Source organism: Vulpes lagopus, chromosome 1 (genome assembly GCF_018345385.1).
Source record: "Vulpes lagopus strain Blue_001 chromosome 1, ASM1834538v1, whole genome shotgun sequence".
NCBI classification, from domain to species: Eukaryota; Metazoa; Chordata; class Mammalia; order Carnivora; family Canidae; genus Vulpes; species Vulpes lagopus.
In genome coordinates, this window is record NC_054824.1 from 181,490,388 (window position 1) to 181,503,122 (window position 12,735).

The 12,735-nt window shown below is 47.9% G+C and overlaps 1 protein-coding gene across 8 annotated transcripts in view; it reads left to right on the plus strand.

The window, feature by feature from the left end:
- The first annotated feature begins 360 nt into the window (after nt 1-360).
- NEK7 (NIMA related kinase 7) overlaps nt 361-12,735 on the plus strand; it is a 156,813-nt gene continuing 144,438 nt past the window's right edge. The window contains exons 1-3 of one of the 8 annotated variants that reach the window (XM_041758511.1): nt 361-580; nt 1,648-1,955; nt 2,952-3,138. The gene's annotated coding sequence lies outside the window, so the exon portion shown is untranslated. Of the gene's footprint in view, nt 581-1,142; nt 1,380-1,647; nt 1,956-2,068; nt 3,139-12,735 lie in introns of those variants that run through there. The other 7 variants (XM_041758519.1, XM_041758490.1, XM_041758501.1 and 4 more) reach the window with 7 other exon arrangements.

Consider the following 12,735-nt stretch of genomic DNA (forward strand, 5'->3'; position numbering starts at 1 on the left):
ACAGCCCCAACAGCGGCGTCCCCGATGCCAGGCGTGGTTAGCGCAGAGGTAGTTCGAACCACCTGGTCAAAGAGGGTGGAATCGACACGCCGGGATCCGGGGGGCGCGGGGCGGGTGCACCGGGGGAGCTCGCTGCTTGCACGCGGCGGCCTGCACGTGCCAGCGGGGAGGGAGAGGGAGAGGGAGAGGGCGCGGGCGCAGGCTCCGGGCAGCGGCCGCCCCGGGCTGGGGGGAGCCGGGCGGCGGGGCCCGGGCGCGGGAGGAGGAGCCGGCGGCCGCCCCGCCCCGCTCCTCGGGGCTGCCGGGATGTTTACACCGCTGACAGCGGCGGCCGCGGGAGGAGGGGCGGGAGGCGCGGAGGATGGGCCGCCGCTAGGCTCGCCCTCGGGCCGCGCCTCGCCGTGCGCAGGGTGGGGGCCGCGCCGGCAGCGTCCGCGGGGGCGGCGCGGCGGGAGGTGGCGATCGGCTCCCGGCCTCGCAGCCACAGCCCCCGGCCCAGCGGGCCTCTCCGCGGCGCCGCCCGGCCCAGCCGCCCCGGGGCCCCCGGCGGGCAGGAGCGCCGGAAACTTGCAACGTCCCGGTGAGTGGCTGCCGGGGCTCGGGCGCCCGGGGCCGGGCGGGGCTGCCCGCGGGAGGCGGGCGCGCAGGGCGAGGTCGGGAGCGCGCGGGCGGCCTGCGGGGTCCCCCGGCGGGGCGGCGGGGCGGGGCGCGCCGGGCGGGGGCGGGGGCGGGCGGCAGGAGCCCGGTGCCCCGCTCGGGCTGGGCGGCCCGGGGCTGCCGTGGGCGCCGCCGTAACTAAGAAGCTCCGCGGCGGCGGCGGCGGCGGCGGCAACAGGTCTCTGGTTGCAGGACCCGAGGAACTTGGGCGAAGTCCCGCCTCCCGGCCCTCGGCTGCTGCTCATTGGCGGCGCCGGTTATTTATCCGTCGCTGATTGGTTGGGTCCGGCTGTCAGGCTTCGGCGGCGGCCCGACTTCGGAGGAGTGAAGTTCGCCGGGCAGAGTGGGCGGGGGGAGCGGCGCGGCCGAGGGAGTAGCCGACGGAGTAGCTGAGGTCGCCTGAGAAGTGCAGGGAGGATGGCCGACCCGGCGGGGAGTGGGGTTTCGTGGGACCCCGCTAGATTTAGCAGGTGTGTGTGTGCGTGAGATTGCAAGGCAATAGAGAACCTCGGTGGTGACGGTGGCAATGCAAAAATAAGTTGAGAATTGAGGCCGGAGCCAGGGAGACCAAGGGGACCCCCATAAAAAGAAAAAGAAAAAAAAAAAAAAGAGAAGCCCACATTGCCGTAGCACAACCTACAGGATGCTGCAGTGGGTGCTGGAGAACTCGAGTTGCCTCTTCGCGGTGTCCTGCAGGCCTTGGGAGATGATGTGTCCGACAGGTAAATCGTGGTCTCTCGTGGCTGTACTCCTGGTTACGCAGAGGTACTGAAAATAGACTAATTTTACGGGAGGGCATGTCGCCTCCTTGGGCAGCCCTGCAGACGGGACTGGGAAGCCTGAAAACATTACAAAAACGACGTGATTTTTCCCTGCTCCGACTACTGATCGTGAGGATGCTGTTGTAAGAATCGAGGGCGCGCACTTTGTGGAGCGTCGCGTACCTGTCGTTAACCAGAACGACGGCTTCTGACTCTTCTTCCTCCCCAGAGTTTGCAGCGCCGAGAAAGTACGCGCACTCCCTGCAGGCGCCGGTAGTGTGTCCTGCGAGGTCGCCCTGCAGGCCAGAGGACAGAACGCGTGCGTGGTGGTGACTGCGTGCGGGAGCTCGAGCTGCTGCGGGTGTGGCCGGGGGACAGGCGGACAGAGCGCTGGGAGCGGTGGGTGATGGATCAAGCGAGAGGCACCATCAGCGCTTGCCGAATGGACGCCGAGGATTGCGGGCTTTAGTACTTGGCCAAGGCCAGCGCACCGGGAGCAGTTAACGTAAACCCTAAGCAGTCGTGTCCCTCCCAGGGGTAGGAATCCTCTGCTGCCCGCGGGGGATCCAGTCCACAGCTTGCTTCGTCCCTAAAACCGCAGCATCTCTCCGGCGCGTCCGGGACCAGGCGCTTGCTGGGGGGGGGGGGGGGGGCGGGGAGAGGTGTGGGCGCTGTGAGACGCTGCCGCGTGGAGGAGTGTGACCCGCACGTTGAGAGGAGGTTCCTCCCCCTCCACGCCCCCCCCCCCCCAGAGTGGAGACTGGCGGCCTGTCTGGGCTGGGGAGCGCCGCCGCGACCCGGGGCGACGTGCGGGCCTGCGCCGCTGCTCCCCCCGGCCTCCCCGCTCCGGAGGCCCCGCCCCCTGCAGCAGCTCCACCCCCGGAGGCCCCGCCCCCCGCGGCTCCATCCCCCGGAGGCCCCGCCCTCCGCAGCACTGACGGCCCCCGCAGCCAATGAGCGGCGAGGACGCCGCGGTCTCCGCTCGGGAGGGCGGGTACTTCCTACCTGGGTCGCGGCCCTGGAGGCGGGAGAGAAGGTCCTCCTGGAGGGATGCGGGCTGGCGGACGGGCTCCGGCCTGAGGCCCCGCGACCAGCCGCGTGGGATCCAGGCGAGGAGGCTGCGGTTTCCTCCCACTCCCTACCCCCCCCCCGGGGCCCCATCCCTCGTTGCTTCCTGGAGCAACGCCCCGCCGCGTCCGAGGCTGTGCAGCGGCCACGGAAGGTGGTCCTCAAGCCGGACGCCCAGGTGGACCGGTGGCAGGTGTCCTCTGACGTCACGAGGGAACGAAAGCCGCGGAGCGTCACAGTCTGAGCTGTTAGGCTTTCTCCCACAGCTACCTGGGCATCGGGGCACGGTGTTAAAGAATCTTTTTTATCGACCTGAAAAGAAAAGAGCGTTAACTTTGGGTGCAGGTGTAGCCCGTACTCGCAGCTGCCGTTGGGGAGGGGGGGGCGGTTAATGGATGGGGGGGGTCCCACCTGTAGCTCCCTCCGTGCCTCTTCCCACTTAACACACGTTTCCTGGCCGTGCAGTTTGCAGAGCTCCTTTCCCGCCCCGTAACACAGCCCTTATCCCAAGAATGCGAAAAGCACGCGTGGTGTGATGGCAGCAGCGCGCAGGTGGAGGAGGGGGGCTTCCGGCCCGGGAGCAGGCCCAGGTCCCAGGTGATGAGAATCAGGATTGTCCTCTTGAAGGGCCGGACGCGCAGTTGTGGGCTGGGTAAGTAAGTGTGCAGCCTCACACTCCACCCCTCCGCCCTCCTCGCCCTCGCCGGGGACGCTTGGGGCCCTCCTTTATCACAGGCACCTGGGTAGCCTCCTCTCCTCTTCTCACCTGTTGCTCTTTTTTTTTTTTTTTTTTTTTTTTTTAACGGAAACCTACATTTCTTTTCATTTAAAGATGTGGTCTGAGGTGCCATTCGAGACTTGCACAGAGTTTCTGGAACCACACTCCTGTTTTAAAAATCTTAGGAGTATTCCTAAAGTAGCCCCCTATGGGGTGTCTGCACAGAATAGTGATGATTTGAATGGGATTTTGGGAGAGAAGTTGCTTAATTAGGCCGCAAAATTCCTTTCAGGTTGTTTCCTTTGGTTTTTTTTTTTTCTTCTTCTTCTTTTTTGTTTTTTAAATAAGCTTTGGTATTTTAAAAACAACTTGCTTTGCAGCTGCAGTTGCACAAAGCTGCACTCTGACCACATTCCTGGTTTCCTTCACTTAAAATATCTGTCCCTCCAGATATTTATGTGCTCTAGTTAGTATATTGTATATAAAGCATGGCAGGCAGTGCACTTAGCATGATACCTGAGGGTGTCTCGGAAATGACGTAGGATTATTGTTTGCTCTGAATTGCTTTATCGATTATTTTATTGAAACACTTCCACAAATATATAGCTAGATGTTTTAAGTGTTTCTTCTTACTTTTGAATCTATTTAATTCCTCCTCCCCTCATTTTTTTTTTAAAGATTTTATTTATTTATTCATGAGAGACACACAGAGAGAGGCAGAGACACAGGCAGAGGGAGAAGCAGGCCCCATGCAGGGAGCCTGACATGGGACTCGACCCCGGGACTGGGACTGGGGTCACGGCCTGGGCTAAAAGCAGACACTAAACCACTGAGCTACCCAGGCGTTCCTCCTCCCAGTTTTATAGGGAATATGGGTGAATAACATTTGGTTATATAATTGTAATGAGACATATTTATTTGCAGGATATAATGGCAGTTGAGAACTTTTAAATTATACGTAAAACTAGTATATAGCAATTCACTCTTAAGAGTTGTAAAAACTTCTAAACTCCCGATCCCTCTTTGGGTGACTAATAGCTTGATTACCTCTGTATGTTACAGATCTCTATAAAATATTTTTTCATTCTCATGAAAACACTCAAAAGATTGTATTTCATGGTTTTTAGTGAACAGTGGGAATGAGAAGGGGAAATGATCATGAAGCATTTTCTAATTTTCTTGTGCATGAAATTTTTTAACCCTTGTCAGAATAACTGCTCTGTCAGACTATTTAGATCCTGTGCCTACATTTGAGGTTTTTTTTGGTGAAGATTTTATTTATTTGAGAGAGAGCACAAGTGGTGGAGGGTTGGGGGGAGTAGCAGAGGGAGAGGGAGAGAGAGGCTCTCTGCTCCTTGGGGAGCCCAACGCTAGGCTGGTCCCAGGACCTCAGGATCATGACCTGAGCCAGAAGACAGCGGCTTAACCTGCTAAGCCACCCAGGCACCTCCAGTGAGCTGTTTTGTAATAATTATCCAAGATGTTAATCAAAACAGTGGATAAATGAATGGAACCTCTTAACTGGTCTGTGCACATTTAGAAATACATGTTTTTTTGTTACTTAATAGAAGTGGACCTTCCTGTAGATCTTGCCACTGGTCTTCTGTTGATAATCAGTGTAAGTAAGTACTTAAGGGTTTTCATTCCAGGCTGCTTTTGTATAAAACAGGGGTTTGTAAAGTTTCTCTGTAAAGGACCAGATAGTAACTATTTCTTGTCTTGTGAGCCATATGGCCTGTCTCATTGTAGTCTGAACAGGTGGTCATTGCTGTATTCCAGTAAAGCTTTATTTATACGAGTAGGCTGGAGGCCCACCCCGGGTCTAGATGATAATTAATACCAAAGATCTCAAATTGATTCTGGGCCATTGATGTTTGACTTGATTTTCTGAAGCAGTATTTTATAGCCTTTTTTGGTTCTGGAACTCAGAGCCCTGAAATCAAGACCTAAGATCAAGAGTCTTGATACTTAACCAAGCTAGCAACCCAGGCGGCCCTGTCCTTTTTTGGTGTTAGACATTTGTGACAGTCTCTTGATGTTTCCCAATCCCCTCGGAATAATATCCACGTATTCACATCCCAGTTTTGTGTTTCATCTCAGAGACTTTATAAGTATATGAACCTCTTTTGGATTTATTTATCTTTTCAGGGTTTTGTACCATTCTTTGCTTTTTGGGGATTCCACACCCATCCTGTGACATTGAAAGAATATGTACCTCTTCCGGCTTCTTCCTCACTAAACCAGGATGAACTCTGGTGTCCTATATTTAGTCTTTGCTTGATTGGCAGATAACTGTATTTTTTTTTAAGACTTTATTGATTTATTTGAGAGAGAATTTATTAGGGAGAAAGCGAGTGTGCCCACTAGCAGGAAGATGGAGAAGCTGACTCCGCCCCCCCCCTCCCCCCCAGCAGGGACCTGAAGTGGGGCTTGATCCCATGACCCCAGGATCATGACCTGAGCCCCGACAGATAACACTAATATATTTTGATGTGTTTCTTTAACTCATAGTTTTCATTTGAACCTATCGGAATGACCGCCTCCATTGTTGCTTTTAGAAGGAGTTTCTAGCGTCAGCAAAGAGGGTGGGCAGATTTTTTTTTTTAAAGAAAACATGGATTTTGTCTTTTATAAAAGACTTTTTCCCCAGTTTTTTTTTTTTTTTTTTTAAATACAGGAAAGGGCCTGTGTTTGTGGGAGGGCCTGCAGTAGGGTGTGTCTGGCCTGGGGGTGTGCAGGGTACCTCCTGCCTTTGTTTGAAGAATTGGCTGTAGGCTGACCTGGGTGCAGCTACTGGGAAGCCTGAGAACGGAATGGAATGGAAAGTGTAGCCGCTTTGACCTCACCCAGTGGAGTTTCCAGGCCCTGGCCAGGAGTGGGTCCTGGGTGTGCCTGGGTGCTCGGTCAGGTAGTCCCCCTGGGCCTTCCAAGGGCCCACCAGGCTAGTGGAGCCTCTTTGATCGGACCTGCTGCGCGAACATCATTTTCTGTGTTTTCCATGAAAAAGACTAAGCCCAGCTTGGTCTCCTTGGTTGCCTTACTGGATTTGCTGGGACTGTAGTTTTCTCCGCTCAAGGTACCATCGCTTTGAGGAGTGACTGTAAAAACCTGACGATCGGCCCCAAGCCTTAGTTTCATTTCACCTCTTGCTGTTTTTAGGACCTTCAGCGGTAGGAAACACATCTGCTGTTCTCAGTTTCTTGCTTGCTCTGCCTTGGCCCAGCTCTGTGTGGTCGGGCTCCTGCCTAGCTCTCTTGCCATTTCTGCCTTCTCTGCTTGGATTCTTCTTCCCCTTTGCCCTGTGATTTCCATATTCATAATTCAGTGGTTCCCACGTTTGAGTTAATATTTTCCTGTTGTTCTGAGCGTGGGGAGAAGGCATCAAGCCTGGGTTCCTCAGGCAGGAAAAAACACAAGAGGCCTGTGGGCTATACTTTGGACAGTAAAAAACGGGAGTCGCAAAAAGATCCTTAAATACTGATTAAACACGGCAAAATTAAAAATATTCTTTCTAGTCCTACAACGTTGCTTGTTTTTTTTTTTTTTTAATTGTAGGAATATTTTCCTCATCTTCTCATATTTACCTGGCAGATTAATGTAATTTTTGTTGTGGTTGTAACCATAACAGAGCCACATATCCACTTTTACATCATGATTGGGAAGATTGAATCGATATGTTTACAAGAAGTTATTGTACTTCTGAAAAGTAAGGAATTGCAAATCTTCCTTTGCTTTTTATATCTAACTGGTGGGCCATATAGTAAAATACTGTGGTTAGTTGCATACTATCACCCAGAACTGGACAGTAGGTAATTTTTTTAGGCAAATGACATGTCCTTATCCAAATGGTCTATTTCCAGGCATGGTTTGTTGTTTAACAATTACATGTAAATTGAGGGATATGCAGGAAGAAAGCTTATTGATGGATTGAATTTATGGGGAAAAATGTTTTATTTCAGTTTCTTAAGGCAGCCTACAAATTCATTTCTTTTGTTTTCTTTACAGTTTTTGGTGTTAGAACACATTAAGAATGTGTTCAGTAAAAACTGGCATTTTTTAACATCTTCAACTTTAGATATACTAAAGGTTTTTTTTCCCCCAAAAGTAAAGTTTTAATACAGTTTCTGTATATATGTATTTTTAAGATTTTATTTATTTATTCATGAGCGAGAGAGAGAGAGAGAGAGAGAGAGGCAGAGACACAGGCAGAGGGAGAAGCAGGCTTCTTGCAGGGGGCCCGTCGTGGGACTCAATCGGGGTCTCCAGGATCACGCCCTGAGCCGAAAGCAGATGCCCCACCGTGGAGCCACCCAGGCATTTCTGTATTTGATAAATATTTTCATTGTTGAATGGCGTGTTGTTTTCCACTTCGCTTTATCATTTTATGACCTTGAGTGTTTAAAGTACTAGCTAGCTGTTGATAAAGAATTAAATCTTATTAGGCAGTTCTCTTATACTTTGATCATTCTCTTTGTTTTTATAAGTAGGAAGGAATTTATGACATTGTTTAATAGTGTATGATGGTTGCGGGGCACAGGGTGGGGGTGGCCGTCCAGCTCCAGCAGAGTTTCCCAATACCAGGCCACCTTGGGTGTTGCTGATCATAAAGCTGTCAGTGGGAGAGTACACAGTCACTATCCTGATGACGACACAGCTACAATAAGGAAGATGCTACTCTTTGGGGTCCCCAGAACCGTACTTGGCCTGCCATGGTCCAGGAAGTGGCTGCTCTGAGCACTGGCTCTTGACACCTGTGCTCGTGTCCTAGGGCTGCCGCAAAAAATGACCACAAACTGAGGGGCTTATTAAAGTATAATTTTATTCTTTCATAGTTTTGAAGGCTAGAAATTAGAAATCAAGGTGTCTACACGGCCATGCTGTCTTGGAAGGCTCTAGGGAGAACATATTCCATGCCTTTCTCTCCGCTTCAGGTATTGGCGGCATTCCTTGATGTTCCTTGGCTTTAGACATACATCACTTCCATCTCTGCTTCTGTCCCCTGGCATTCTTCTTATGTGTCTCTGTAGGTGTCTCTCCTCCTCTTTTAAGGACAGCAGTCACTCTTATATTTAAAGTTTAATAAGCTAAATCTATTTATTTTTACATTCTTTACAGGTTTTAGATTTCTGATCTTTCTGTTCTGAACAGAATATTTTAGGATTGTGTGGAAATTACACCTAAGAGATAAAGGCACCCGAGTTATCCTCTACGTATGTAATCTGCAGTTAGTATTCTTTCTTTTTAAGATTTTATTTATTTATTTTGGAGAGAGAGAGAGCGCGCGCACGAGCACGTGCACTGGGGGAGGGGCAAGATCGTGATCTGAGCCGAAATCCAGAGTTGGCCACTGAACCAACTGAACCACCCAGGCACTCCTGCAGTTAGTATTCTCTTGCTACCACAAAACAGCTGTTCCAAACTCAAGTTTTCCATTCACCATTATCAGCTTGTAGTTTCCCTTAGGAGACCTAAGTGTATGATTCACTAAATCAGTTATTTTCAGAACTGGAAGGAAACTTATAAATTGTCTAAACTGACCTTTTCATTTACTGTGAGAATAAACTAAAACCCAAGGATGCAAATTTGCTAATCCGTGCCCTGCTAGATTCCCTAACAGTCAGCATTGCCTTGTCTTACCTTTGTGATGTTTTCATAGTAGGCACAGTGATTTCTTCTTTCTTTTATTTCTCCTGAATTAGCAGAATCTTGCTCTGTTCATGGTACATGCTCAGTAAAGACTGTGGAGGGATGACATTTACCTCTGATTGCCCAGATCAGGGCCTTGATTTAAGTCAGCAGATATTTGAGTACCTGATTCTACAGGGGTGAAGTATTTTGCCTCTAAAATGGGGAACAGTAGGATGTGTTGCTGTATCTTCACTAAGTTTTTTTTTTTAAGATTTTATTCATGAGAGACACAGAGAGAGAAGCAGAGACACAAGCAGAGGGAGAAGCAGGTTCCCTGCGGGGAGCCCCATGTGGGATTCCATCCGGGTCTCCAGGATCATGCCCAGGGCTAAAGGCAGATGCTCAACTGCTGAGCCACCCAGGCATCCCATATCCTCACTATTTAATAGGATCCAGGAAGGACAAGAAATTACCATTATGGAGACCAGTCCCAGGAAGGAGCACTTAGAGGCAGTAGATAGGATAGTAAAGGTTAAAGAAAAGCTCATGAGTGGTTGTATGGTCGATATTTTGGAAATAGATATTTCATTATATTAGACACCTTGACTCTTAAGAGCCAGCCTGCATATTGTTTGTCATTTTGGTATATTGAAAATAGCTTGTATGTCTCCATTGATTCTTGTATATATGCCTGAAATGTTTGGCAATGCCACTGACCAGTTTCTCCCTCCAGTATCTTCTCTTCTTGAGATCTTACCTTCATGATTCAGAGATCAAGACGGCTCTGTTTCCTTTACTTCTGTAGCCATGCCCCTTGGTTCTCTGTTTATTGTATGCGTTCCTTGTTTTAGTGAAAATTCTGCTTTACAAAGCGGAATGATTAGAGATGAATCAAATGAACCCTAAAGGATCTATTTCATGATTCCTTGAAACAGTTGTATCTGTTGGTACATTGAAGATGATTTATAAAATTTGATAGCTGTTCAAGAATATATGGGCGACTTTTTTGCTACTACCAAGATAGCTTATATTTTTAAAGCATTTGTCCTATTACTCTTTCTCAACTGTGGTCCTCAGAGTGTCTGTGTCAGAGGTTTTGATTTGATAAGTATAGGCATTGGCATTTAAAAACAAGTACCCCAGCAGTGCCTGGCTGAATCCATCAGTAGAGCATGTGACTCTTGCCCTCGGGGTTATAAGTAGAGCTCCATGTTGGGTGTAGAGATTGCTTAAAAATAAAATCTTAAAAAAAAAAATACAAATACCCCAGATGATTTTTATAGTTAAACACAGATTTGGAAAGTCACTGGTCTGTGATGGGAACCTACATTTAAAAGAAGTACTGCAGGTGATTCTTTTTTTTTTTTTTAATAAATTTATTTTTTATTGGTGTTCAATTTGCCAACATATAGAATAACACCCAGTGCTCATCCAATCAACTGCAGGTGATTCTAATGCAGTTGTTCCTCAGGCCACACTAAGACATGCCACATGGTCTTTTTAAAATATATTTTTTAATTAAAAAATATTTATTTGTAATGAGAGCCCATTCCTGTTGCTAACGTTTCTGGCCTGGCGTGTGCAGCCCCGTGGAACAGTTTATATCTAATAATTAGACTTTTCCAGCACGTGTAATCCATGTCCCAGCTCAAATGGGGGATGCGTGTAATTGAAATAAATGATGGTTATAAATCAATTAACATCATTTAGATAAAGTATAAATACTTTACAAATAACAATTGAAGTAATAACAGGAGAGAAAATTCCACTTAAAACAAGTAAAAGAAAATATGTACATCTAAGTGTTAGTTTTCGTTCTATCCCAATAAATGGTCCCTTGTTAATGAACTGCTTATAGTGTATGCTGTTCTCACCATTTTGGCATTTCTACAGTATTTCTCTCAGCTAGGTGTGAAAGCTTACCACTTCCCTTACCTCTGAGATGGTTTGCTTTTTGCTTAAGGGCAAAAGCCCTTTGTCTGCACTCAGAGATTTTGCCTCTAGTCACCATCACCTTACTTCTACCAGCAGTTTTCAGTCTTGTTTGTGGGCTTGGCTGCACCACGTTTTTATGTCTTGCATATCTAATCATGCTGGAAAGTGTTCAAGAACATCATGATGAGTAACCTGTTCCTTTTTCCATGACTGTCTTATTTCCATTGATAACAAGTGTCTGGTACTTGAGTCGCTTCTAACTTCTCTCCTTGTCATTAGATACAGATCTTTGCACGCAAGCTGTGCTCTTTATTCAAGAAAGTGTGCTTGGTCATTCATTCATTCACTTATTTAAGGTATGCTTGGTCATTTAAAAATTACTTTCTATAAAAAAAATTACTTTCTATCAGTGTTTTTTTTTTAACACCTTTTTCTTACTTTGGAGTTTATCAATCAGTCTAGGCGCTTTTTTGTTTATGACCATTTCTGCCCCCACCTTTGTTCACATAATAAGAAGAGGCAGCTTGATAAAGAGGATATTGAAGTCCTGGATTAAGTCCAGGTTCATTTTTATATCTTTTCAAATGCCAAGCACAGAGTCCAGCTCCTAGTTCGAGCTAAATTAATATTTACAGAACTCACTTTAAGAGCTGAGTGTCCGGCTTACGAGAGAGCACTGGTAATGTGATGAGTGGCTCAGATAATAAAACGGAGCCTGGACTATAACGATGCACAACTATGTTAGGTTAGGATATGTTGATGCCCTTGTCTCCCGGTGTGTGGTCCCCGGTAAGGTGGGGCTACCATTCCTAGGCCCTTTGTGTTCATGTATTGGGTTGTCGTCATGAATATTGTTTTTTTTTTTTTTAAGATTTTATATATTTATTCGTGTGAGATACAGAGAGAGGCAGAGACACAGGCGGAGGGAGAAGCAGGCTCCCTACGGGGAGCCCGATGCAGAACTCAATCCTAGGACCCCAGGACCATGACCCTAGCTGAAGGCAGATGCTCAACCACTGAGCCACCCAGGTGTCCCCTCCCCCCACTTTTTTGGATACATTTTGTACCCTTTCTGGCTTCACTGCTTTATCTTTATGCTTTTTTCACTTCTTTTAATGCCTATTTTCTATGCTTCAGCTATTCAGTCTCACTGTATTAAAACTGTCTTCATCCTTTAAGTCTTTGCCTTAGTATTATGTGGGTAATATATAGAAGTCCTGCTTCCTTAAGCCTTTACTACCTATTGATTCTCCCTGTAGTTACTTGTCTTCGTTGCTTTCCTGGAATAGAAGCTTCTGGAAGGTGTGAATCATGTCCTGTACATATGTGTGTTGTCAAAACTAGCCTTTCAGGGAATGGCAGGTGACTGCATCCCAGTGATGATATGGGGAAGAAGGTCTGGAGTGAAAGAATATCCAGAACAATTGAGCTGCTGGTTTCAGGGAAGTCTGTGATGACGGCCAGGCACGTGTCCCTGCAGGGCCCATGGGCCATAGTATTAGGAAGGTCTTACCACGGGATACAGATAGAGGTTGATCAGTAAGTGGGAAGTGTTGGGATATTCAGGGATCTAGTTTGAGAGTCTGGGTTTGATACCTGAATTCTGAATCTTAGGTTCTGAAGGTTCTCAGAATAGGATGACATGGGAACGAGGACCAAGAGAAATGGGTGTATATGGCAGGCATGAAGTTGGTGGAAATAAGTGTTACGGAGTTGAAGCAGAGGTAAGTTTGGCAGTTAGGTACAAGTTGGAGGCTCGGGCAACAAAGAACAAAGAGCAAAGTTCTTGGAATTAGGACGTGAGGTTGAAACAGGCTGTTTACTGAGTATCCTTCCTTGTATTTCTCTTCCTTAGAGCAAAGTCATTCCTAGTTCAAGTTAAATGGCCTGGCTCCTTATAAAGGGGTAGCAATGTCTCTCTGCCCATAAAAAGTGCTGACTATGTATTTGCCAAGTGAATTCTCTTTT